The following is a 26,383-nucleotide window of genomic DNA, read 5'->3' as shown; positions in this document are numbered from 1 at the left end:
CTGCATAAGGTCCCCTGAGCCCACCAGGAGTAAGTCCAGAGCATCACCAAGTGTGGCCAAAACCCAAAAAATAACAAAGATTAATGTTGGGAATCTAATATGAACTATCATACACTAATATAATAATACAAGAGTTAAAATATTTGCCTTGCTTAAAGCCAACCCAGGTTCAATCCCCAGCATAATAAATATATGGTTCCCCAAACAGTACCGGAAGTCAGGAGTGGGGTCATGGAGAATGTTTTTAAAAAAATGTTACTCAGGGCTGGAGAGATAGCATGGAGGTAGAGTGTTTGCCTTGCATGCGGAAGGATGGTAGTTCAAATCCTGGCATCCCATATAGTCCCCCAAGCCTGCCAGGAGTGATTTCTGAGCATAGAGTCAGGAGTAACCCAAGCACTGCCGGGTGTAACCCAAAAGCCAAAAATAATAATAATAATAATAATAATAATAATAATAATAATAATAATAATAATCAAAGGACGATTTAAGAGGCAAAAAAAAATTTCACTCAAAACAAAGCAGCAAGGCTGGAGCAGTGGCACGGAGAGGTAAGGTGTCTGCCTTGCCGGCACTAGCCTAGGTCAGACCACAGTTTGATTCCCCCACATCCCACATGGTCCCCCAAATCAAGCGTAATTTCTGTAAAGCATAGCCAGAAATAACCCCTGAGTGTCACCGGGTGTGGCCCAAAAAAAAACAAAAAAAGCAAGCAACAAAAATTGTTTTACCTATATACTCCCAGAAATATGCTGGTGTTTTTGTTTTCTTTGTTACATTGCTTTTAAAGTCTAGAAAAGTTCACCCATACAAAATTTCTTTTTTTTTTTTTTTTGGGGGGGGGGTTTTGGGCCACACCCGGTGGTGCTCAGGGGTTACTCCTGGCTGTCTGCTCAGAAATAGCTCCTGGCAGGCACGGGGGACCATATGGGACACCGGAATTCGAACCAACCACCTTTGGTCCTGGATCGGCTGCTTGCAAGGCAAACGCCGCTGTGCTATCTCTCCGGGCCCCCATACAAAATTTCTACGTATGTATTTTTATTAAAATACTTATTTCTGGGGTCGGAGACATAGCATGGAGGTAGGTATATGCCTTGCATGCAGAAGGACAGTGGTTCGAATCCTGACATCCCAATGGTCCCTGAGCCTGCCAGAAGTGATCCAAAAACCATTAAATAAATAAATAAAATGCTTATTTCTGGGGCCAGATTGGTGGCACAAGTGGTAGGGCATCTGTCTTGCAGGTGCTAGCCTAGGATGAACTGCAGTTTCACACACACACACACACACACACACACACCGCATCCCATATGGTCTCCCAAGCCAGGAGTGATTTCTGAGTGCATAGCCAGGAGTAACTTCTGAACATCACTGGGTGTGGCCCAAAACAAAAAAATACTTATTATTTAAATAAGCTTTATAGTATTGAGTTTACTCCAAGATGTCTCTACTACTTTTGTCAGAGAAGTCAATTCAATATTGAGGAATAAGTCTAATGAAATGCTATATATCATTTTTATTTAGGAAAACTATAAAGATTATATCATTCCTCAAACCCAAATCTGGTCTAAAGCAATAATAAAATTCCAATAAAAAATCCTCTAACTTTTGTGGATTTCCTCGGGGTTTTATCGGTTTCTCTGGAGGCAAAAATAGACTATTTTTTTAAAAAAAACTTACATGAAAATGCAGATGTCTTAAATAACACTTTCTTGTTTAGAAAGAGTCACACTTGGTCACATTTAGCACAATTTTATGTCAATGATATTATTATACAGATGGACAAACAAATATAATAGGATGGAGGCCCAAAAACAACCATGCATACTGAATTCCAGAACGATAGCACTGCAGGGTCAAAAGGAAAGTTCAGGGCAAGAGATAGCACATAGGAGAAAGGGCATTTGCCTTGCACGTGCCCAACCCAGGACAGATGGTGGTTAGATTCCTGGCATCGCATATGGTCCCATAGCCTGCCAGAGGTGATTTCTAAGCACAGAGCCAGGAGTAACCCCTAAGCACCACTGGGTGTGACCAAAAAAACGACCAAAATAAAATATGCAGCAAATAAAACACATGCCTTGCACATTGCCAATCCCAATTCAATGCCCTGACACCCATAGTCCCCTGAGTGCTTACAGGAATGAGCACGGCACAATATGGCCCCCCAAAATCAGAAAGGATAGTAGTGCAAAGCAATGAAAATGCATCTGATCTTTTTCTTTTTTCATTCATAAATGGTGAATACCCCCATTTTATTTATTTACTTATTTATTTTGGCTTGTGGGCCACACCCAGTGATGCTCCTGGCTATGCACTCAGAAATTGCTCCTAGCTTGGGGGACCATATGGGATGCCAGGGGATCGAACTAGGCTAGCACTGGCAAGGGAGATGTCTTACCACTCTGAGCCACCACTCCAGCCCCTAGATCCCCATTTTAAAAACAACTTTTTTGGGGTCAGAACAATAGTACAGCGGTAGGGCATTTCCAATTCATGTGACCAACCCAGGACGATCCTGGTTCATTCCCAGCATCCCATATGGTCCCGGAACTTACCAGGAGCGATTTCTGAGCAAAGAGCCAGGAGTAACCCTTGAGCGTCGCCAGGTGTGACCCAAAATTCAAGGCCTCTCCAAAAGAAGAAAAAAATACTTTTTTATTTTCATTAATAACACACATGCATAAGTCATTCTAAGTGAAGTAAACACATAGGAGAAATTAAGAGGAATGGTAAATAAAGTGTACATGATACCAGAGTGACCTCATGACCTCACAAGGACAAAATTTTTAACATTATAAAAAGCACTAAAGCATATAAGACTAGTGATAATAATATGAAGCCAGAGAGATAATACATCAGGTAAGGCACTTGGCTTGCACACAGCCACCTGGTTTGATTCCCACACCACATATATTCCCCTAAGCTGCCAGGTGTAAGCCCTGAAAAATCACCAGGTGTGTCCAAGGAAAGGAAAGGGAAAGGGAAAAGGAAAGAAGGGAAAGGGGAGGGAATGAAAAAGGGAAAGAAAGAAGAAAAAGGAGGTGAGGGGAGAGGTAAAGAGTTGAGGAAGAGGAAGAAGGGGAGGGGAGGGGAAGGGAAGAGGAGCGGGGAGGGAGGGACTCACTCCTGGCTCTGCATTTAGGAATCAGAGGTTCCTCCTGTGGGCTCAGGAGACCATATGGGGTATCAGGAATAAACAACGATTGACCACATACAAGGAAAGCACCCTTACCTGCTGTACTATCACTCTGGCCCTTGACCAAATACATAAACCTAACAATTGTTTAATTTTAACATTTCTTTTTATAATAAGTGACATTTATTTGCCACTCATAATTTTCTATTTCCCTTCAAATTTAAGTGAATAGCAATGTATCCCCTAAAAAGGGTAAACTAAAATACAAGTGAAAATATATAGGAAAATTGTTGGCAAATATATCTAAATAATAAGTTCTGAAAACACAATTAGCCATTAAATCTGACCACGTCCTTCTAAACGATTATCATACAAATTCAATTTAAATGTGGAAAATATAGCTCAAATCAATTTCCACTATAAGCTCTAAATAAATTGATCAAATTCATAAATAAAGCTCTATAACAATATTCCAATTAGTAATTACAGCAGCCAAAAAATACCAATGTATTCTCTCCTAATCTGCCAAGGACTTCAGGCCAGGAAGATAACTCAAAAAATTGTTAAGTTCAACAACATGCAAATATTCATTAATATAGCAAAGTACAAATATTCTTGGAATTTTTAATTTGTTTATTCGTTTCATTTTTCTGCTTCCCCAGCAATGCTAGAGACCACTAGGACTAAATCATATATACCAAAGAACCATTTATTCTTGTGAGGAGGTTGCATATACATCCCCCACCAACTTACACAGTACTGGTGAAGGCCCTGCCAGGACAGAGTGCACAGCCAAGCATATGCTCTAACACTCTGAACTACCACCATTGGCCAATTTTGTGGTGCAAGGAATCAAACCCAGGGTCTCACACAAGCAATAAATTTTATCACTAAATTCTATCACACATGAATTTTATCACTAGGTCATCTCTCCAGCTATTCTTACTTTAGAATATGAAAAGTTTATACATAATAGAAAATTCCATTCTTAAAAGGTTAAAGAGTCCAAATGAAAATAAACCAAATGCTTAAAGAATTATAACTGCAAACCTCTATGATCAACAGCAATTCTATGTAAAAATCCATTAACATTTTTTCCAATGATATTTTGAATCAACTAAAAGTTTCCAAACTTCTGCATAAAATCATAATCCTTTAGGGAAAAAATCTTCATATAAGCTATTCAGTCACACATCCTCCAATCAGGAGATAATTCTTTAATAGTAATAAACTAAAATTTTTTAAATGTATATATGAGTAAATTAAGGTCATAGCATAGTTTTTTCTACTTTGTCTAACTTGGCTTTAAAGTGCAACTGAACTCTAACAAATAATAAATAAGCAAAGTTACAAGAAAAATAGAAATAAAGTGTCTGGAAACATTTTGGAACCATCACAATATACTAATATCAAAGAATGATGTTATCAGCATATTTAAATCTATAATGATGTAACTTTAAATAATGGCTGAAGTGTACCAGTTAAATTTAAAGACTATTAATTGTCTCAATTTTTTCCACCATTGTGCTCTACAGAGCACATGAAAAATCAACATATCCCCGAATTAAAGACATGAATAGAGATAGCACAATGGTAATGCATTTGTCTTGCTCGAGGCCAACACAGGACTGACCTGGTTCAAGCCTGGCATCCCATGTGGTCCTCCCAGCCTGCCAGGAGTGATGTCTGAGTGCAGAGCCAGGAGTAACCCCTGAGCGCCACTGGGTATGACCCAAAACCAAAAAAAAAAAAAGAAAAAAAAAGACATGAATAAAAAAGTATAACACAGAATAGAATACCAAAAAATAAGTAGTATCTGAATTAACAGCTTATCACTAATATATCAAGGGACAAATGAGGGGAGGGGAAGGAAAGGGAGAAGTTAAGGGAGGGTGGGAAGAGAGAAGAAGAGAACAGAGGTATGCTGAATGAAATAAGTCAGAGGGAGAGAGACACACAGAATAGTCTCACTCATCTAAGGATGGGGGGAATTGGTTTTTGGGCCACACCCAGTGAGGCTCAAGAATTACTCTTGGTTAAGTGCTCAGAAATCGCTCCTGGCTTTGGGGACCATATGGGATGTTGGGGGATCGAACTGCGATCCATCCTAGGCTAGCGCAGGCAGGGCAGACAGACGCCTTACTGCTTGCACCACCCTCTAGCCCCTCATCTATGGGTTTTAAGAAAAACAAGACATTATTGTAATAATGCCCAGAGATGAGGGCCAGAAGGACCAGCTCATGATATGAAGCTTACCACAAAGAGTGGTGAGTGCAGTTAGAGAAATAACTACACAAACAACTACCATGACAATGGTAATGAGTGAGAGAAGTAGAATGCCTGTCTGGAGTACAGGCAGGGGGTAGGGGAGGAGGGAGGTGGGAGACATTGGAAGTGGGAATGTAGCACTGGTGAAGGGGGTGTTCTTTTTATGACTGAAACCCAACTACAATCATGTTTGTAATCACAGTGTTCAAATAAAGATATTATAAAAAAAAAAGAGAGAGAGAGAGAGAGAAGAGAACAGAGGAAGACAAAGACGCCTTTTTTTTTTAATCACTATCAAACCTCACTTGGAGTGACTTTTTTTTTTCCTCTTCTTGGACTCACAGCAGCATTCCTGTTGATGGTTCACTTTACCCACAGAAACAGTAAGAAAAATTAACCCAAATTAAAACTAACATTCAGGTAAGTTAAGTGTACTGATTGTGTATTATATATTTAGTTTAACTGCCTTTAAAGGAGTCTTGGGGGGAGTGGTTTGGTGTGGGGACCACCCTGGCAGTGCTCAGATTTTACACTTGGGTCTGCACTCTTTGCAGTCGTGAGGGACCATATGGGTGCTCGTGATTGAACCTGGGTCACTGCTGGGAAACTGCCATGTATCGAATCACATGGACCCATTCCTTGACTTAACCTCGGCCAGATTTTCTTCTTGTGCACACATTCACTGCAAGTGAAGCAAGTGCCCTACCACTGTACTAAAGCTCCAGCCCCTAAAAGGTATTTTTAATTATGTTATGAATTAAAATTGAAGTTGCTATGTACAAAGGTGCAAAAATATGAGATTAGGCTCAGAAGAGATGCCAAGCTGAGGCAACTCAGAGCTAGTTTTCAAGCTGAAAACTGGGGCCCCAAGAAGGTGATGAGCTGAATTCCAAAGAGAAGACATGACAGCTATGTCCACATCACACAGCTACCACCATACAAACAGCCCAACTTCACTGCTTCATGATTAGTCTCTGCAGAGACACCAAGATGAAACTCCCAAGTACATTGGTTTTCTTTCCTTTTTTTTTTTTTTTTTTTTTTTTTTTGGAGGGGGCACACCTGGTGGCGCTCAGGGGTTACTCCTGGCTCTGCACTTAAAAATCGCTCCTGGCAGACTCAGGGACCATATGGAATGCCGAGAATCGAACCCAGTTCCGTCCTGAGTTGGCCATTTGCAAAGCAAACGCCCTAACACTGGGCTATCTCTCCAGCCCAAGTACACTGGTATTCATGAACAAAATTAGAAAATTCTTGGTTTTTCTCAGAGTGGTTGGGGGCAGACTGCCTCTCCCGACTTCTGCCTTAAATTTTAGAAGCTGGGGGTGGAGCAAGTGGTAGGAAGTTTGCCTTGCACACAACTAATCTAAGACAGACCGAGGTTCGATCCCCCAGAGTCCCATATAGTCCCCCAAGCCAGGAGTGATTTCTGAGTGCAGAGCCAGAGTAACACCTGAGCAACCAAAACACCTGTGGCCCAAAAACAAAACAAAACAAAATTTTTAGAAGCTACACGCACATCACACAGTCACTACCATGTAAATGGCCCATGTCCTTCGACTGAAAACTCTGGGCCCCTCAGGAGAGAAGGCAAAGTCTCCACTATGCCAAAACCCTTGCAGCTGCATAGAGTGAACCACACTCCAAAGCAGGGGGTCCTCAAACTTTTTAAACAGGGAGCCAGTTCACTGTCCCTCAGACCATTGGAGGGTCTGACTATAGTAAAAACAAAACTTATGAACGAATTCTTACGCACACTGCATATATCTTATTTTGCAATGAAGAAACAAAACAGATACAAATACAATATGTGGCCCTCGGGCCATAGTTTGAGGACCACTGCTCCAAAGCCACAACCATGCATGCAAACAGTTGCTTCATGACTAATTTTTCAGGAAATACCAAGCTACGCCAAACCAAGCCAATGCAACTAATGGTACATGGGTCTTCAGGCCGAAAATTCTGTGGCCAAGAATTATCCCAGTTATACATATCCTGGAACTCTGGAATGCACACAGGGCATTACAGATGGCAAGAAACCCCCAAATATCACAATTCTGGCAGCCCAGCAGGAGCATACCAGATTAGATAGGTAAAGTAGAATAGAAGCCAACTAAACCCCATAAATAAAAATAGTAACACAGAAGGCTCAAACAGCAACAAACATCTCAGTAACTCCTGGGACAATAAGTCTAATTAATCCTATTATGAGATACAATTCTCACAAATTTTCTTTTAGTTAACTATTTTTTGGTAATTCCATTTGCCATTTTGTTGTACCAAGCAACATAAAAATAAATTATTTTGTGTCTACCAAGGGAGCAGGTTTGGGGACAGGTTTGATGAGGAGTGGAGGAAAGAAAAACTGAGGCAATGGTGGAGAGAATGTCACACTGGTGGTGGGATGGTGTTTAAACACTGACTTCCCAAAATTGTATTATGAACAACTTTGTAAACTACAGTGTTTAATAATATTTAAACATTTTAGGGGCCAGAGTGGTGGCGCAAGCCTTACAGCATCTGACTTTGCCCATGCTTTTTAGGACAGACCGCTGTTCGATCCCCCCTGCATCCAATATGACCCCTCAAGCCAGGAGCGATTTCAGAGAACATAGTCAGGAGTCACCAGGTGTGGCCCCAAAACAAAACAAAACAAAAAAAGAAGATTCACACGTTTTTAAAATTTTAGGTTAGCAAAAAAAATGTTTACACCCTACCGCTGAACTATTGCTCCTGCCCTTATTACATTCATTTTCATCTTCTATTACACATCTATTTTCCCTGCAGAGATTTTTGCCTTTACTCTTCCTTGAGCTTGATGACAACTCTTGCGCAAGTTCTATTTCTCAGGTTAAATTTCACATCTTCAAAGATTACTTTCCTGGCTCCCCCTATTTGATGTTTGTACCCACTATCTATCACAACACTTATTTATATAGCAAGTATATATTATTTTATTTACAAATGCCTTGTCTGCCTTATTTTATACATCCAGCCAAAATAAATTAATGCTGCAAAATCTAACAGCTTAGTAGAATAGCATCAGAAATAACCTCAGCACTATACCTATCTATAGATTTATAATCATTTACCTTTGAAGAAGTGATGAGGAAAGTTAAAAGGATAGGAAACCCCTAACCAAGACATCATCTGTAATGTCTTTGCATCATCATGTTCTCTGAAGGATTGTGTGCAAATTGAATGATAAATAATCTATAGCAAAAAGGGATGGATGTGATAGGTGTCTTTTATTCAATAGACAATGGCTATATACGTAAAGCACCAACCAGGTGCCTAAAACAGGTGACTTAAAAAAACTGACAGTTCTCTTACTTCTCGCAATTCATTTGTATCTCCTGCTTGCCCTAATTATGGTGAAAATCAAAATTTTTACCTAAGAGTTATGTTTCTCCTTCTGGACCTGCAACTTATTCATGTATGTTGACCAGAGAAAGCTGACACCCATTAACCAAAACAATCACAAAATGACTTTTTTTTTGGGGGGGGTGGTTTCGGCCACACCTGTTTGATGCTCAGGGGTTACTCCCGGCTAAGTGCTCAGAAATCGCCCCTGGCTTGGGGGGACCATAAGGGACACCTAGGGATCGAACCATGGTCCTACCTTAGCTAGCGTTTGCAAGGCAGACACCTTACCTCTAGCACCACCTCACCGGCCCCACAAAATGATTTCTGATTTACATTTCCGTCAGATTCAGTAACAAAATAACAATGCTATTATTTAATTTCTGACCCTAACTTTAAGTAAAGATGGGTGACAAAACACAGCTATAAAATGTTTAACAACAGCAATGCTGGTTACTAAAAATATCTATCAAACAATGTAAGTTTAATTTTTGCTGTTTGCTATTTTATATTACAATTTGCTATATTTTTAAGAAATAAAGTAGCAATGGCCTGAGTGGTGGTGCAAGCAGCAAGGCGTCTGCCTTGCCCATGTTAGCCTAGGAAGGTCCGTAGTTCAATCCCCTGGCATCCTATATGTTCCCCCAAGCCAGGAGTAATCCCTGAGAGTCACTGGGTGTGGCCCAAAAACAAAAAACATAAAATAGCAAACAGCAAATGATTTGACTCAAGACTCAATGGAAACATTGCATATTTTTTAGTTTATAATTAGAACAAAATAATCTTAAATTGATCAAAATGACTGATCTTTTTCATATATTTTTACAACTGTCAATATATTGGGGTGGAGTGATAATACAACAGTAGGGCTCTTGCTTTGCACATGGTCAGATCCAGGTTCAATTTATGGCAACATAAATTGCCATCCTTATTTTTTTCATCCCCTCTCATATGCCAGAAGTGTGAATCTTTAAGTACAGCACTGGGAGTAAACTCTGAGTATTGCTAGTATACCTCCACCCCAAAAATAAATTGTGCATATTTATAAAGTGATAAAGGAGTATATCACTGAAGAGGGACGATCACATCTAGTAATATTCAGAAGCTATTCCTAACTGTGCTAAGGGGACCATCCAATGTTTAGAATTGAACCTGGGCCTCTGATAGATAAAAGCATGCACTCAGCCTGCTGATCTCTCTCTCCAACCTTAAGGAATTGTTATATTTTGTTGTTTTGAGGTTATGCTCAGCTGTGGTTGGAGCCTGGCTGGCTCTATGCTCAGAGATCACTATTGGTGGTGCTGGGGCTCTACATCTAACACCAGGGATTAAACAGCCAAATTCTCAATATACTACATATCGCCAGTTCTCTAAACTGGGTCTTAACAGTCAATAATTCACTTCAAAGGTTGTTATAAGGACTCATAAATTATATATGTTTATTGCTTATAATAGTGCTTGAATAATAAGTACACTACTATTCTATCATGCTATTATACTGCCATTAATCAAATAATTAATAAAATTTTCTTTGCAATATGGAGGCTAATCACAATTATAATCATCAGCACATATATGAATCATTTACATCACTAAAGAAACTTAACTTCACTGTATCAGATTACAGTATAGTTATAATGCCCAGTAAGATAACTGATAATCTTTTCTTAAATACTTTTTAAAAACACTAAACCCAATCATATTTTAATTTATTTAAATCATTTTTCCCTTTATTTGGCGGGAGGGGGGATGGGTCACACCCAGCAGTAGGGTGTTACTCCTGGCTCTGCGCTCAGAAGTCACTCCTGGCAGGTTCAGGGGACCATATGGGATGGCGGGATTCGAACCGGGGGTCCATCCTGTGTTGGCGTGTGCAAGGCAAAAACGCCTTACCACTGTGCTATGGCTCCGGCCTCCTTTTTAAATCATTTTTAAATGTATTTAAATTTATTAACTTTAACAAGCCTATGTAATAAATGTATCAATTTTAACAAAATAAAAGATGGGTAAGGAAAAAGAATGACTCATCTATATGTATTTTTTGTTTGTTTTTTGTTTTTTGTTTTTGTTTTTGGGCCACACCCGGTGATGCTCAGGGGTAACTCCTGGCTATGAGCTCAGAAATTGCGCCTGGCTTGGGGGACCATATGGGACGCCAGGGGATCGAACCTAGGTCCGTCCTAGGCTAGCGCAGGCAAGGGAGGCACCTTACCTCTAGCGCCACCATGCCGGCCCCTCTATATGCATTTTTATTCTAAGACAAATAAATTTTACTTCTTCTACACCTCGCATTAAACTGTCTAGGGGAGAGGCAGAGCAATAAATACAGTAGGTGAGCCTAACTTTCTGTTCATTTGCCTTGATCATGATCAAGGTGCAATTCCCAGCATCCCATATGGACCCCCAAGCACCATTAGGGTTGATCTTAAGTGCAGACAGAGCCAAGAGTAAGGCAGGTATGGTTCAAAAACCTAAACTATCCAGAGATGATAAAACAGGGGCTAAAGTGCATTCTGTGAACCGTGGTACAGTCAAATCACTGAGAACCCCCATCCAAACATCAACCATCATGAGGTACAGCTCAAGCATCCCTGGGATGGCCTTGATGATTTCTGAAGATGTAGGAATAGAGTAGTACCATATCCTCATATTTAACCATCGAGGACCCAAAACTTAACGTAAACGGGCCCCACATCAAGTGAAAAGCACTCACACCACAAAAAAATTCTTAGAAAAGAAATTCATATTCACATACAATCATTATCATGCTAAAAACCCAAGTTTGAGATATAGTAATATGTGTGCCTCTTTTTTTATTTTTTGAGGGTGGTGCCTCTTTAACACAGCAGTAGATTTAAAGGTAGGTCTCACAATTATCTTTTTGTTTTGCTTTTTGCTTGTTTTGGGCCACACCTGAAGATGCTCAGGACTTACTCCTATTTTTAAAGACTAGACTGCAAAGATAAAAAACATCAAAAGAGGGGCCGGAGAGATAGCATGGAGGTAAGGTGTTTGCCTTTCATGCAGAAGGTCAGTGGTTCGAATCCCGGCGTCCCATATGGTCCCCTGAGCCCGCTAGGAGTGATTTCTGAGCATAGAGCCAGGAGTAACCCCTGAGTGCTGCCGGGTATGACCCAAAAACAAAACAAAACAAAACAAAAAAAAAACATCAAAAGAATGGGCTGGAGATATTACAGGGGGAAGGACACTTACCTTGCACTAGTGATTCTGATACTTGGCATCCCATTTGTTTCCAATCACTGCCATGAATGATCCCTGAGGCCAGTGCCAGGAATAAGCCAAAGCACCCCAATGTGTGGCCCAAGATCAATAGTAGTAGTAATAATAATAATAACAACAACATTTTGAGATTCACAACATCTGCAATTACTATAAAATGTTTCTAAGTTATATATATGACAAAAAATCACAGTAGTGTATTTTTTTGTGTGCTTACATTCAAATGAGAAAATACTAAACCTAACTCAAAGATAATGAAAATGAATGTGATTAAAGATAACTCAAGGATCAGAATTAATGTCAAAAAAGCTAGGCTTTGAGAATAGATGTGTGGATAAAAAAAAAAAGCCTGGTACATCTATACAGTGGAATACTATTAGGATAAATAATTTTATCAAATTTGCTTATAAATGGATAGACATGGGAAACTATCATGCTGAGTAAAATAAATTAGAGGGATGGGTACAGACATAAAATGATCACACTATTATGAAAGATATAAAAAAAATAGTACATGAGAATACTACCCAAAGATAACAGAAACTAGGTAAAGTAATATATGAATGATGCCCTTTCAGTGACAAGATTGCAGCACAGTGCATAAAAGGAAAAAGGAGAGGGGGGGAATTTGTCTGCCACAGAGGCAAGTGGAAGGGGTGTCACAGGGGAGAAACTAGAGACATTAGTAGCAGAAAGTGTATACTGGTAAAGGAATGAGAATTGCAATATTGAAACTCAACCATCAACAATTCTTAATTATGTATCTCACATTGACTGAAAAAAACTAATCATTTCAAATTCACATTTCCTTGTTGGATAATATTTCAAAGATACCTGAGCTCCTCTATCTCATCTGTGAAATGGCAATAATACCAGCGATTAATATGCTACTTGACGTGATATTTAATACTTAGTAAGTATGTGAACTATTATAATCAGCAACCAGGAATTATCAATTATATAATTTATAACTCTATGAATCAAAAACTCAGGTGTTTTTCATCTGGAGTACTAGAATAATTTTGTAAGCTCCCAAATACCACTAACATGTAGCTACTTTCCTAAGGACAAAACTGAAACTCTTCAGAATGGCACAGAAAATATTCTGGTCATTAATTACAGACATGAATTTTAATCACAATCCCATAGCAAAAATAAACATTCAACTAGTATTTCCTAAAGAAATGAATTATAGGAACTAGAGTGTATTATAGGAACCGGCAGAAAGCAGGTAGTTTGCATTGCATACAGCCAACCCGGTTTCAATTCTCAGCATCCCATATGATCATCCTCCAAACTCTCCAGAAGTAATTCCTGAGAGCAGAGCCAAGAATAAATCTTGAGCACAGCCAGCTAGGGATGATCCCCAACCATTAAAAAAAAAAAAAAAAAAAAAAGGCAGATTTATAGTAGTAGTTCTCAACTATCAGGTTTTATCAAAATCATCTGCAAGAACTTAAAACAAAAAAATTAGTCCGTAGAGCATATTTTCTGATTAAGTAGACTATGGTGAGGCCAAAAACTTGTCATTTCTTTTCGTTTCTGTTCATTCACAACAAGCTATGCTCGGCTATCATTCTTGGCAGAGATAAGAGACTATACAATTCTGGACATCGGTGCTAGGAATCAAATCCATGTTATACTGATTATACTGCTAGTGTAGGGATGCAACTTTGAGACTCAATGAGCAACCTTGCACCTTTACATTCATCTGAAATGCCTTTCCCATCTCTGTAGAACCACTTTGACTTGGCTTTCACTTTTCCTTCCAACTTTTTTTTTCTTTTGGCTTTTGGGTCACACACAGTGGTACTAAGGGTAATTAACACTCCTGGCAGTGCTTGGAGGGGGACATAACATATGAGGAGCCAAGGATCAAGCCTGGTTCAGCTAAAAGAAAAGCACCCTGCCCACTGTACTGTCTCGGGGCTTTCCTTCAATTTAAGAATGTTACCTTCATGAAGCATTTGTTTGTTTCCACTACTCAAAGCACCTATTACTACTATAAAATTTGGGAGAATTGGAGACATGTTATAGCAGGTAAAGCATTTGCCAACCCGGGTTTGATACTCGACACCCCATACAGTCCCCAAACCACACCAAGAGGAGTCCTGAATACTGGTCCAGGGATTGGGACAGAATTTAGGATACAGAAAATTCCATTAATAACTGGCTATTTTAATAACCCTCTCAGCAACTGATAGAACTAGACCCAAAAAAAAAGAACTATCAAACATCAGTAAAAATATTATTTCAAAATTAGAGGTAGGTAGGGTAAAAAAAAAGTTACCAGAAACAATTTTAATGTTACTCAACACCTTAATCTTACTTACAGTGTTTAGGGTCCAGAATGTGGCTGAGTGTTAGAACATATGCCTTGCCAATGTCAGGTGCCAGGTTCTGGCTCCAATTCACAGATAGTTCCCTATGCACTGTCAGGAATGACCCCACAAGCACCACCAAGTATGGCATAAAACAAAACAAAACAAAAAAACAAGAGTTTTCAACTTAAAAAATATTAAGGGGGTGGAGTGTTAATTGGTAGGTATTGCCTCAGTTTGATAACCCTGCATCTCATATGGTCCCCAGAGCCTGCCAGAAATGTTTTCTAAGTGCAGAGCCAGAGTAACCTGTAAGCACCACAGGGTATGGGCCAGAAACCTAAATAAATAAAATATTAAAATCAAATTATTGTCACCTCAAAATGAAGTTAGTTAACTAAAATAATACCAAATATTTTTGGTTTTGACTCACACAGGGGTCGGTGGGGGGCACTCAGGCTCTTGGCTCTGCACTCAGAAATTACTCCTGGCAGGCTCAGGTGACCATATGGGATGCCAGAGCTTGAACCTGAGTCAGTCGTGTGCATGGTAAATGCCCTGCCCACCGTCTTATCGCTTCGGCCCCATGCCAAATATTTTTAAATTAAACAAAACACCTTTAATTAACAGGGCTATAAGGGCATAGAAGTACTGAATTCAGACAGAGCTAGACACACAACCTGTCATTTGAGCTGTCTTCCCCAGTCCCAAACCACATGCTGTTAAGTAATTGTTTAGAATTTTTTTTTAAAAAAAAGGGGCAAATTATAAACTATTTGCAGGTGAACAATAAAAATGTATAGCTCTTAAGGCTTATATTAAAATATACATGGTTCTGTCTCATATAGCCTGAGATCTTTGAACTAAAGTTTACTTTTAAGAACCTAGAAGAGGGGGCCGGGCGGTGGCGCTAGAGGCCTGCCTTGCCTGCACTAGCCTAGGACGGACCCGGTTCGATCCCCCGGCGTCCCATATGGTCCCCCAAGCCAGGAGTGACGTCTGAGCACATAGCCAGGAGTAACCCCTGAGCGTCACCGGGTGTGGCCCCCCCAAAAAAAAACAAAAAAAAAAAAAAAAGAACCTATAAGAGTTAATGTCAAGTTACACAGTTGAGAAAAAAATAAAATCATAGTTACTACAACTAGACTGTACAGATATTAGAATAACAATGGGACATTACAAAATAGCTTATGTCAACAAATCAAACAATATGAACAAATTTCTTTGTGATCATAATCAAAGCTCAGGGATAAAATACAGGCTTCCCATGTAAGAAACCCAAGATTTTAACCCTGGCACCACAAAAATAAAGAATGATAAAATACTATATATGCAAAATGGAGTCACTTCTTTTTTTTGGGGGGGGGCATACCTGGTGATGCTCAGAGGTTACTCCTGGCTATGTGCTCAGAAATCGCTCCTGGCTCAGGGGACCCTACGGAACGGCGGAGGATCAAACCATGGTCCATCCTGGGTCAGCCGCGTACAAGGCAAGCACCCTACCACTACTCCAGCCCCATGGAGTCACTTCTTAACCATATTCATTTAATTGGCAAAACAGCTCATTGTCAGAAGCCATGCCTTATACTAGTGGCTTAGTAATAACAATACAATTTACAGGACCAAGTTGGTTACTAAAAGGATAAGAGCATATGCCTTGCATGTAAGATGTTCCAAGTCTGAAATCCAGCATTGCATAATCCTCCTCCCAGCATCACTAGAAGGGACTACTATTTAAAAAACTCATTTCACTTTCATCAGATTGAAAAATATCTAACAACTCTGACACAATAAATATAAGAATGTTAACTTCTTACTTCTGGAAGGAACGTAAACTAACAAATGAGTTTTCCCTATCCAGCTAATGGATAGGGAAGCACTTAAACTTCTCTTTATATTCTGAGAAAAAGTATTTTATTTGTATACCAGGATATATGAATAAAAATATTCATGATAGGGCTAATGAGGTAATTAGGTAAGGCAGTTAGCTGCCTTGCAAGGCTCCGTATATGGTTCCCTTAATTCCACCAGGAGTGATTCCTTAGCAGAGCCAGAAATAAGCTCTGGCAGTCGTGTTTGCCCAACAACCATCACAAAAAATTCTGCAATAGCCCTTCATGCATGTAGCAACCACTTAAGCAGAAATAAACGAGTTTCATCAGGAGTAAAACTGATAAATGGCAGCTTTCAAAAAGTTAAAGTAATTTTGACACTACTTAGTCACACTGTACTGACTATATTTAATATATTTTTTAGGAATTTTAGAATATATTAATAAAGGATATTGCTTTATAGTTTCCTTTTGCTTTATTTGTCAGATTTAAGTATTAGGGGTGATGATGATTTTATAAAATAAGTTCAAAAGAGTACTTATAAATGACTTACTAAAATATTTACTCAATAATAAATATTAAAATACTTACTTTTAAAATAGTTTGTGATGGGTATAAATTCCTAAATGTTTAAAATTCACCAAACTGCCACCTGACCTTTGGGGGGGGACGATGACGATATTTTTGGTAACAAATACAAGTTCAATTTCTTTAGCAGACATCAGGCTCTTCAGAAGATTTTTGGGTTCTTTTTGGTTTGTGGTTTACACCCAATGACACTCAGGAATTACCCCTGGCTATGTGCTCAGAAATCGCTCCTGGCCTGGGGGAACCAATGGGATGCCAGGGGATCAAACCACGGTCTGTCCTGGGTTAGCGTGTGTGAGGCAGATGCCCTACTGCTTGCACTACTGTTCCGACCCCAGATTTCCTTTTATGTTCATTTTGTTGAGCTATTTTTGTTTTTATTTTGGGGGATCATCTCCACAGTGGCACCTGATCCAAGGGTCAACTGGAGAGTATGGGCCTGACCATTTGATTCTTGGGCTGGTGGTGTTCAGGGAACCTGACAGTTTAATATTTGGGATCTGGAGTTACCAAAGCCGCCACCCTGGTTTTTTTTATTTTTGCAGGGTTCATCTTATTTTATTTTATTATTTCACACAATGGTACTCAGGACTCACTCAAAGTGTGCTCAGGGATCATCACCCCTGGCAGGATTTGAGGGACAATATAGGTTGCCAGGGAAGGAACTCAGGTTGGCTGTTGGCAATATAAATAAGCTCCTTAGCTAAGTTTTACTCTTCCTCTCTAGATTCTCAACCAGTTCTCTGATTAATTTTTTCTTTCTTTTTAGTTTTTTTAGCCATACTCAGTGGTTCTCAAGAATTACACCTGGAGGACTAGCAGGATCATATGTGGTGCCAGGAATAAAACCTGGTTCAGCTACAAGGCAAGCACTCTACCCATAGTAGTATCTCATCACCCTAACATCTCCTCCTTCTGAGTATAAGAGAATTCTTTCAGGTTTCTCCTACATTCTTTTCAGGGCTGTAGAGTAGAAGGAGTCTGAGGAAATTTTGGGTACCTAGAGTCGGAATCGGAAGCACAAAAAACTGAGGAGTCGGAGCATTTATCTACTGAACTCCACAGCCCTGATATAAAGGTAGATGGAGGGAGAAGTAAGGCTCTGGAGTTGGAGTCAGAAAAAAATTCCGGGTGCCTGGAGTCGGAAGTATAAAAACTGAGGAGTCGGAGTTGGAGCGCATATATCTACTGACTCCACAGCCCTGATTCTTTTAAGTTTCTACTTTTAGCTTTCTACTACTCTTCCCCCTTCAGAATGGCACAGTAGTAAGTCATCTCAATTCTAAAAATGTCCACATTTTTTAGTTGTTTTTTTTTTAATTGGGGTCCCACCTGGCGGGCTCAAGGGTTACTCCTGGTTCTGTGCTTAGAAATCGCTCCAGGCAAGCACGGGGGACCATATGGGATGATGGAAAATCGAACCATCTTCTGTCCGGGATCGGCCCTCATGCAAGGCAAATGAACTACCTCTGTGCTTCTCTCTGGCCCATAGTTTTGTTTGTTTGTTTGTTTGTCTAATTGTTTTTCTTGGCTATTATGTTTGTTTTGGGAAAGAGGGTTGGGAAGGGGTTAAAACCACACCTGGCAGCTTACTGCTGGCTTTTTGATCAGGGATTACTCCTAGCATACTAAGGGGCGATATGGGGTGCTGGGATGAAACCCGGATGGCCTCATGCAAAGTAAGCAACCTACCTGTTGCACTGTCACTCCCACTCCAGATGCCCACTTTTTCAGCTTACAAAATTGGCTAACCCTCTGCTATATTGCCTCGTAGAATATTAAATTCTAAAGCCAGACAGCTAAAAGTATTAGTGAGCAATGTAAGGAGGCCCAAGTTCAATTCCTCACACCATATGGTTCCCTAAAGCACCTCCAAGAGCAACACGGAAGCATCTGGCAGGAAGTACCTCTGAGCCCTATCATGTGAGGCACAAAGCAGCTCTATCATCCCAACAATTTCAACTCCTGGCTCTATCTTCAAAGCTTGACTGCTTAAATAGAACTGCTCTAATTACCTCCTGTAGGGATATTTTGCTAGGAGTGTCAAACAAACAGGTATACCATGACCTTCTTTGGTCTATCAACAATATCTCTACCCTGCCACTTTTTAAAAGAAATAATATCTTTATTTAAGCACCATGATTACAAACATGTTTGTAATTGGGTTTCCGTCATAAAAAGAACACCCCCCCCATTAACCAGTGCAACCTTCCCACCACCAATGTCCCCCCCATTCTCCCTCCTCCCCCACCCCCTGCCTTTATTCAAGACATACCCTGCCACTTTCAAATTCACTTTCCCAAGAATTCCCTCCCCAAGGGGAGAAAGAAAGGAGATGTTTAGGGAATGGGAGAAAAAAAATTCTTCCCTGCTCACAAGCTGTAGTTCCAGTGTGTTAACAGCAACCAGAGCAATAAGTTCATCTACCTGTCATTTAACAGAAATGAGATCTTCAGTAAAAGCCTTAACTTGCCTTAGTTGTAAAACAGGATAGTAAAACATGTGGTCCCCAAGAACCACCAGGAGAGATACCCGAGTAGGGGCAGGATTAAGTTCTGAATATGGCCAGGTGTGGCCCCCCAAAGAACCATAAGCCTCAACTTCTTGACTCAATCTCTAAAACATCAAATATCAAGAAATGCTGAAAATTAAGTAATCTCTCTCCTCTTGTTTTATTTGAACCTAATTTTTTTAAATTTTTCTCTAAATGCAACAAAATGCTTTTAGAGGGACTTAAAGAGAGAAATCTCATTATATATAAATTATCATTCATAAGTGTGACTTATCAAATGCTCTGCCTGTTATGTCAAAATTCTCAAGAGATCTGGGAGATTGCTCAGAGCTAAAGCATGTTTTGCATACCTGAGGTCTAGGTTCAACCCCGGCACCACATGGTTGTCCTTTAAGGATCACCAGTAATGACCCCAGCACAGAGCCACCAAGCCAGACTCCAAGTCTGGACCCCCAGATTCAAAGAGACAAATGTATTTCTTTCCTGAAGAACAAATGGTAAAATTCCTCAATAACCACAACCTTTCACAAACCCTCCCCCCAAATATGGGAGACAACTGAAGATATAATGGGTATCACTCCTGTAATTGTTATATGGCAAATACATTTCTGCATGTCATTAAGATCTCTAAAGAATGGAGTTCCTGAAAAATATTATCTTGGATGGGTCTAACCTAATAAGAATTGATTTTATCACTGGTCTTATAAGAAAGCCTTGAGGTCAAAGGAAGTTGCTTCCACTTGCCTGGATGAAAATAACACTCAGCTATGAGTATTTATGTGGGCATGAGACAAGGAACTAAGGACTGTTCCTAGCCAACATCCCTGAGAAGAATAAGACTGTTATAATGATGCTTCAAGGAAATTAAATCCGTCAACAAGCAGAGGGTCTAGAAGAGGACCCAGAGCCCCACACTGAAATAAAAGCCACAGATAACACCTTGATTTTAGCCTGCTGTAAATCTGAACAGAGAGCCCAGCTATTCAGTATCCAGCTTTCTTTTTTTGTTTTTTGTGTTTGGGACACCCGGCAGCGCTCAGGGGTTCCTCTTGGCTCTACGCTCAGAAATCGCTCCTAGCAGGCTCAGGGGACCATATAGGATGCCGGAATTTGAAACACCGTCCTTCTGCATGCAAGGCAAAACGTCCTTCCTCCATGCTATCTCTCTGGCCCCAGTATCCAGATTTCTGACTTCTAAAAACTGTATGATAATAAATCGGTGGAATCAATAGGGCAGGGGGAATCCATGGGCAGAGTACAATAAACCCCGGTTTGATTCCCAGCAGCTAGCAGTCCTAGAGCAAAGCCAGTGGTAATTCCTCAGCAGAGAAAAGTTGAATACCCCCCTGAGCATCACCAGGTGTACGTCCCTAAATAAATAAACAAACAAACAAATGTTGTCTAAACTGCGAAAATATTTTGCTCGATTTAGGTCAAAGGGGGAATGTAGCAGTATCTTATGTAAATTCCTGGGGCCTGAGAGGTTGTTACAGTGGAGATGGTACTTGCCAAGCCAAAGCTTGACCCTCCATTGCAATATGGTCCCCACACCCTGCCAGATGTGTCCTTGAGCACCTCTGGGTGTGGACCCAAAAAGCAAAAATGTAAGAGATATTCTTAATATTTAGAGTTACAGTAGAAGAGCACTGTCCTTACATATGAGGTCCAGAGTTGAATCCCCAGGGGGAGAGAACCTGCCCCCACAGGGGAATACTTTCAACAATTAAAAAGGGCTTTTACACACATTATTTTGTTAAGTACCACATAAACATACTCATTTTAGAATTGAAGAATAGCTCAAAGCCTGACTTCCCAAAGATGACAAACCTAGAGACTGTTCCAAAGTTCTGCCCGACACTCAGCCTACTTATGATTTAAATAGAGCCATTCAAATTAACAGTAATTTTATTACTCTCTTCAAAGAAGATAATGCTTCTAACAACAATTTACTGCATTTCACAGCTATTAAAATATCCCTTAAGTTTGTGAGAACGTCAGAAATTAAAGTGGATACTGAGAAAGTTCCACTCAAACTGCTTTGGTTGTAAAAATGATCATTGTTAAGAATGTGGATAAACCTGGAAACACAGAAAGTTTTTTTTATTGTCGCAAAAGACGTGTAGGTTTCCTAAAACTTTAGTTTAAGCTTTCTCTAAGATACAAAAGCAAGCAAGCAAGCAAGCAACCTTTCTGTATCTTTTAATATCCCGCCAAAGGGCAGTATTTTTTTCCGGTCTAAATTAATGCATCGTGAATATAAAAACATACTGCAGTGTGTTAAACAAGTCGTTTATATTTCCATGTATGTGTGTTTCAAAATTCAATTTGACTCAAACGAGACGAAAAGGTGGGAGTCCTGAAAGTTGCACGCAGGTTCGCATCGCTTAACTTTCTTTGCATCCATGAAAATAACTTCCACCGACACCCAATCAACTCCAAATTCGCTCGGATGCGAACACAGTCCAGTTTGGCCGGACTGTCACGTCCAAGAACCAACTTCATCCACATAATCTTGGAATACACTTAGTAACAAATAATTACCGCCGTCCCCACCACCACCACCACCACCACCCCCGTACGAGGAAAGGAACATTGCAGGGAGCCCTGTCTGGCTTTCGAAACCATGTTGTCGTTGGGATTTACAAGCCTGGGCACGAAGTGTGCAATGTGAAGGGAATCGATCACGTTTCAAATGTGGTAGAAGAGGTGACCTGACGATCGCTCAGGACCCCAGGAGCACTGTGGGGGCGGCCTGGCCCCAGCAATCGAGGCAGGGTCCGAGTCCACGCACCCCGCGCCTCACCCGCCCAGCCGTGCAAGGAGGGGGAAAACAACTTTTATTGGCCTCGGCGGGGGGAGAAGAGGGAGGGAAGAGCCGGCGGGACGAGCGGGCAGCCCGGGCCCGGGCCTGCACGAAAGCGGTTCCCCAGGCGGCCTCCGGAGAGCGGGCGCGGGGGCGAGACGGCGGCTAGCGGGAAGGAGCGAGCGCCCAAGCGCCCCCGCAGCCGGGCCGCAGCCCCCGCCCTGCCTCGCCGCGCTCCGCTCCGCTCCGCCCCGCCCCGGAGGCCCGGGCAGCCGCCCGCCTCGCCCGCGGACCCAGGCCCGGCGGCGGCGGCGGCGGCGGCGGCGGCGAGCGCGGCGTCATGTGACGGCGGAGCCTCCGCAGAAAGACGCGCAGGGCAGGGCAGGGCAGGGCGGCGGGAGGCGTCGCGCCAGCCCGCCCGCCCCGGGCCTGCCCGGGCCCCGCCGAGCGCGGGCGAATCCCGAGAGCCGCGCGGGGGAGGCGGAGGGCGGGCGGGCGAGCGGGCGGGCTTGGCGGCGGGCCCGAGCGCGCCACAAAGGCTCGGGCGCCGCCGTCGCGGGCCCGGGCGGGCGGAGGGCGGGCGGCGGGGGCTCTGGCTGCTCTGGGCCCGGGAGGGGAAGGAGCCCGGGCGCCCGCCCGCTCTCCGCGCCCCCGCGCACACACACACACACGCGCAGGCCCTCACGCGGCCTCCGCCCCCCGGCCCGCCGCGCTGCGCTCCCGCTCTCGCTCCCTCTCGCCCGCTCGCCCGCTCGCGCCCGGCCTCCATCTTGGATGGCGCCTCAGCCCCCGCCGCAGTCCCCCCGCGCCCGCCGCCCCCCGCCCGCCGCCGCCGCCGCCCGCGCCCGCCCGCCTCGCCGCGCCGCGCCTCACCTCCGCTGCCCATGCGGGCGCCGACCCGGTGTCCCCCCAAAAGTCTCCGGCGCGCGCCTCCCGAGCGGGGGGGTGGCCGCGGGGTGGTCGCCGGGGGTCCGCGAGCGGGGGCCGCGCCTTCAGCGGAGCCGCAATCCTAACCCGCCATCTGGTGGCATTTTCCGCACGCCAATGGCGCCGCTGCAGACTCGGGTCCGGACCGCCCTCTGCCGGCCGCGGCGGGCACTGCCTGGCTGACGGGCCGCGCCGCGCCGGGCTGGGACTGGCTCTGCCCGGAAAGGGGAGGAGGGGAGGAGGGGAGCGAGGGGAGGGAGGGAGGGAGCGGCGCGCGCTTTCCCGGGCAGGCGCGTCCGCGCACGCGCACTGGCGGGGCGGGAAACGCGACCGCGGCGTGGCGCGGACCCGCCCCCGCCGCCCCCTCCTCGCGCGCGGAGCCTCAGCCAATCGCGACGCTGCCTGACATCTCTCCGGCGAGGGCGCTGTGGACCGGCCGTGGGACGCCCGTGGCGCGCGCGGAGGGAGAGCTACGACGGCGCATGCGCGCGGCGCGGCCCGGTGCGCCCGCCATTTTTGTGGCGCTTCCTACACCCTCTAGTCGAGGGGGAAACGGGGCCGGCCCCGCCCCGCCCCGCCTCGCCCCGCCCACGCGCTGGACGAAAGGCCGGGCCGCGGCGTCTGGCCTGCCTGCCTTCCTGCCTTCCAGCGGCCCGCGGGTGCTTTGTGGCCGCGTTATTGTGGGCTGCAGGGGGGCAAAAGGAAAAGGTTCCGAGCGCCTCGGCCCGCCCTCGCCCGCCCGCTCCAGGCCGGGTGGCGTCGACGCTGCCTCGGCCCAGCCGCGCGTCGCCCGCGCAGCTTTTGCGTCAGGCGGCAGCATCGGCCCGTGGCTGAGAGAAAGGACCGGCCCCAGACGGGAAACCAAACCGTCTCCCTGCTGGAATTCGGCCTCTCCTCTCCTCTCCTCCCGCAGCTGGCCACTGCTTGCAGGCACTTGGCCCTGGACTCCAGGCTCCTGCCAAAGCAAAACAGTTCCCCAAATGGAAAACCGTGACCCAGTTATCCCCCCCCTCAAGCCTAGACTAGACAATTCTCCCCCCTCACACCCGCTACCTGGCTCCTCACAACTTTGCCTGCGAAGTAGACCCACCCTTCATCAGCCCTATTTAGGACACTTTGGTCTTAGATTCATTGCTTGCTTCCTCTTTATTCTTCTGGCCTAATAAGGTTCCCCCGTAATTCTGGTCTTGAACAGAGTGAGTGGGTTGTCTTTCACTGGAAAAAGGCCTAAGCATTCCTGTCTGGTCAGATTAATCTGGACAGATTAGTGATGACTCCCCGTTACTTTCGTTTCTTTTACTAACCCCTAGTTTTTCCGATCCGGGTTCTACAAAGATTGATGCTCGTTATCCTTATTAAAGGTCTCCCTCCCAATCTTAGTAGTAACCATAGTTTCTTGGGATCTTAGCTATGGGACTCCAGGTAGGATATTCTCTGCATTTTCGATTGTCTGCAACAAGGACATCCTGTTCATGATCTCGAAGGTTCTGCCCAAATGAACCGGTTTTCCCCCTTCTGTTCATCACCTGTGCAGTTACTCCTTACACCCTGTTTTCCAGTGGTTCCCACTTCCTCCTGCCACTACTTTTGTAGTGGCCCTGTCCTCAGTATTTTATTATCCACCGCGTGCGTCCTTTGTTTCCACCTGGTTCCTTAGCTTTTATCTGTCTGGATCCATAACTGCAACCTGAAATTACATGTTAGCATGTAATTAGAACTCACCAGAGTTCTAATTTCGCCCTATTTTTGCAGGATGGGGGAAGGAAGGATGCAGCCCTAGGGATTGAAAGGGGGTTAGGAAAGGTCCTTTAGTTGAAACTGCATGCTTTTCCTGTTGGAGCCCTGGGTATGATCCTGTACCCCATACCCCAAGCACCACCAGAAACCAGCAGGGCCAGGGACACTACTTGTGTCTCCCTCAAATAAATAATAAAAATAAAATCTTAGGGCAGGAGAAATGGTACAGTGGGAAAGGCATTTGCCCTACATGTGACTGACCTGGGTCACTCCCCAGCATCACATATGGTCCTGTGAGCCCCACCAGGAGTGATTGATCCCTGAGCACCTCTGGGTGTGCTCTTCTCCAAAAGAAATTCTCAAATTGCTGCTTCGGATTTTTCCTTATTTTCTTCCTGTTCGCCTTACTTGCAAACCAGGAATATCCAGCTCAATTTTTAACAGAAAACATTGGGGAGGGGAAGTAGCTCAAAGGGTGGGACATAGTCCAAGTGCTAGCACAGCAGGGAGTGACACCGATGAAAATCTTTGAAATAAATGAAACAACCCATTTTGTTTGAGTTTCCTCACATTAGATTTGTAATGTTACAATAGTATTTAAACATATAGTAATTAAGCATATGGACTTTGGAGCCAGACTGTGACTTTGGTAAATCTCTTTGCTACAGGGGCCAAAGAAATGACACCATGAATAAGGGGTTACAACACTTGCTTGCATGTAACCAACTGGGCTTCAATGCCTAGCAGTTCACATGGTTCCCCCAGCTCACCAGAGGTGATCTCTTGAACTAGGTGTAACACAGTACATTGCCTTAATTTCTTCAACTGTAAGACAAAAAATAATAGTATTAACTGTTCGTGAATATTAAATGAACATATCAACATTCTATTGGTATTCCAGCATTGTTTACGATGCAAAGAACTTTTGGCAAATTTTTGGCAAGTGTTCCAGGACACAAGCACATTTTAAAGTTTATAGATATCTTAAACCTTTTGTTCTCTCACTAAGTAAGAATTTATTGCAAGCAGTTACCCTGTCTTCTAGCTGCTAAACTGTAAGAAGGCTTACAGTTTAGAGGCTACAGAAGTTACTGTAGTGGCAAAAGCAAGGCTTTGAGTTCAACCTTTGGCACCATCCCACATACTCCAAATGCAATTCTAGCAGCTCTGTCATTTAGAACCCCTAGTGCCACACCAAAAGTTTGTAAGAGTATATATGTGTGATAACAGGAGCACTGTGTGAGGCGTGGTCATCAGCAATGAAAAGGGAAAGGATGGGTCATTTGCCTTGCTTGCAACCTACCCGGATTCAATCCCTGGCATCCCATATGTTACACAGAGCCTACCAGGAGTGATTTCTGAGTTCAGAGCCAGGATTAACCCCTGAGTGCCACCAGTTGTGGCCCCAAAACCAAATAATAATATTATATTATTACTATATATAATTTATATATTATTAATAAGAAGAAAGGAAAAGGAAGAGAGTTCATTGTTTAAATAAGTAAAAATTAAAAAAACTAGAGGGCCAGATTTACCTTCCGTTAAGAAAAAATTAAGTCCTAATACCATCATACATCATTCAAATCATTTATTTCTCTTTTACTAATCTATTTCATTCAAGCCCTTCCCTCCTCACTAATGTCATTACAC

General features: G+C 43.1%; 1 protein-coding gene across 1 annotated transcript in view; it reads right to left on the bottom strand.

Moving 5' to 3' along the window:
- The window catches only part of STAG1 (stromal antigen 1), a 363,983-nt gene extending 340,799 nt beyond the window's left edge, over positions 1–23,184 (bottom strand). The window contains exon 1 of the mRNA XM_049775919.1: positions 22,943–23,184. The gene's annotated coding sequence lies outside the window, so the exon portion shown is untranslated. The remainder of the gene's footprint in view (positions 1–22,942) is intronic.
- Positions 23,185–26,383: the final 3,199 nt, after the last annotated feature.

Source organism: Suncus etruscus, chromosome 6 (genome assembly GCF_024139225.1).
Source record: "Suncus etruscus isolate mSunEtr1 chromosome 6, mSunEtr1.pri.cur, whole genome shotgun sequence".
In the NCBI taxonomy this organism is placed as follows: Eukaryota; Metazoa; Chordata; class Mammalia; order Eulipotyphla; family Soricidae; genus Suncus; species Suncus etruscus.
The sequence above is the reverse complement of the archived record's forward strand: the minus strand, read 5'-3'. Positions and strand labels throughout refer to the sequence as shown.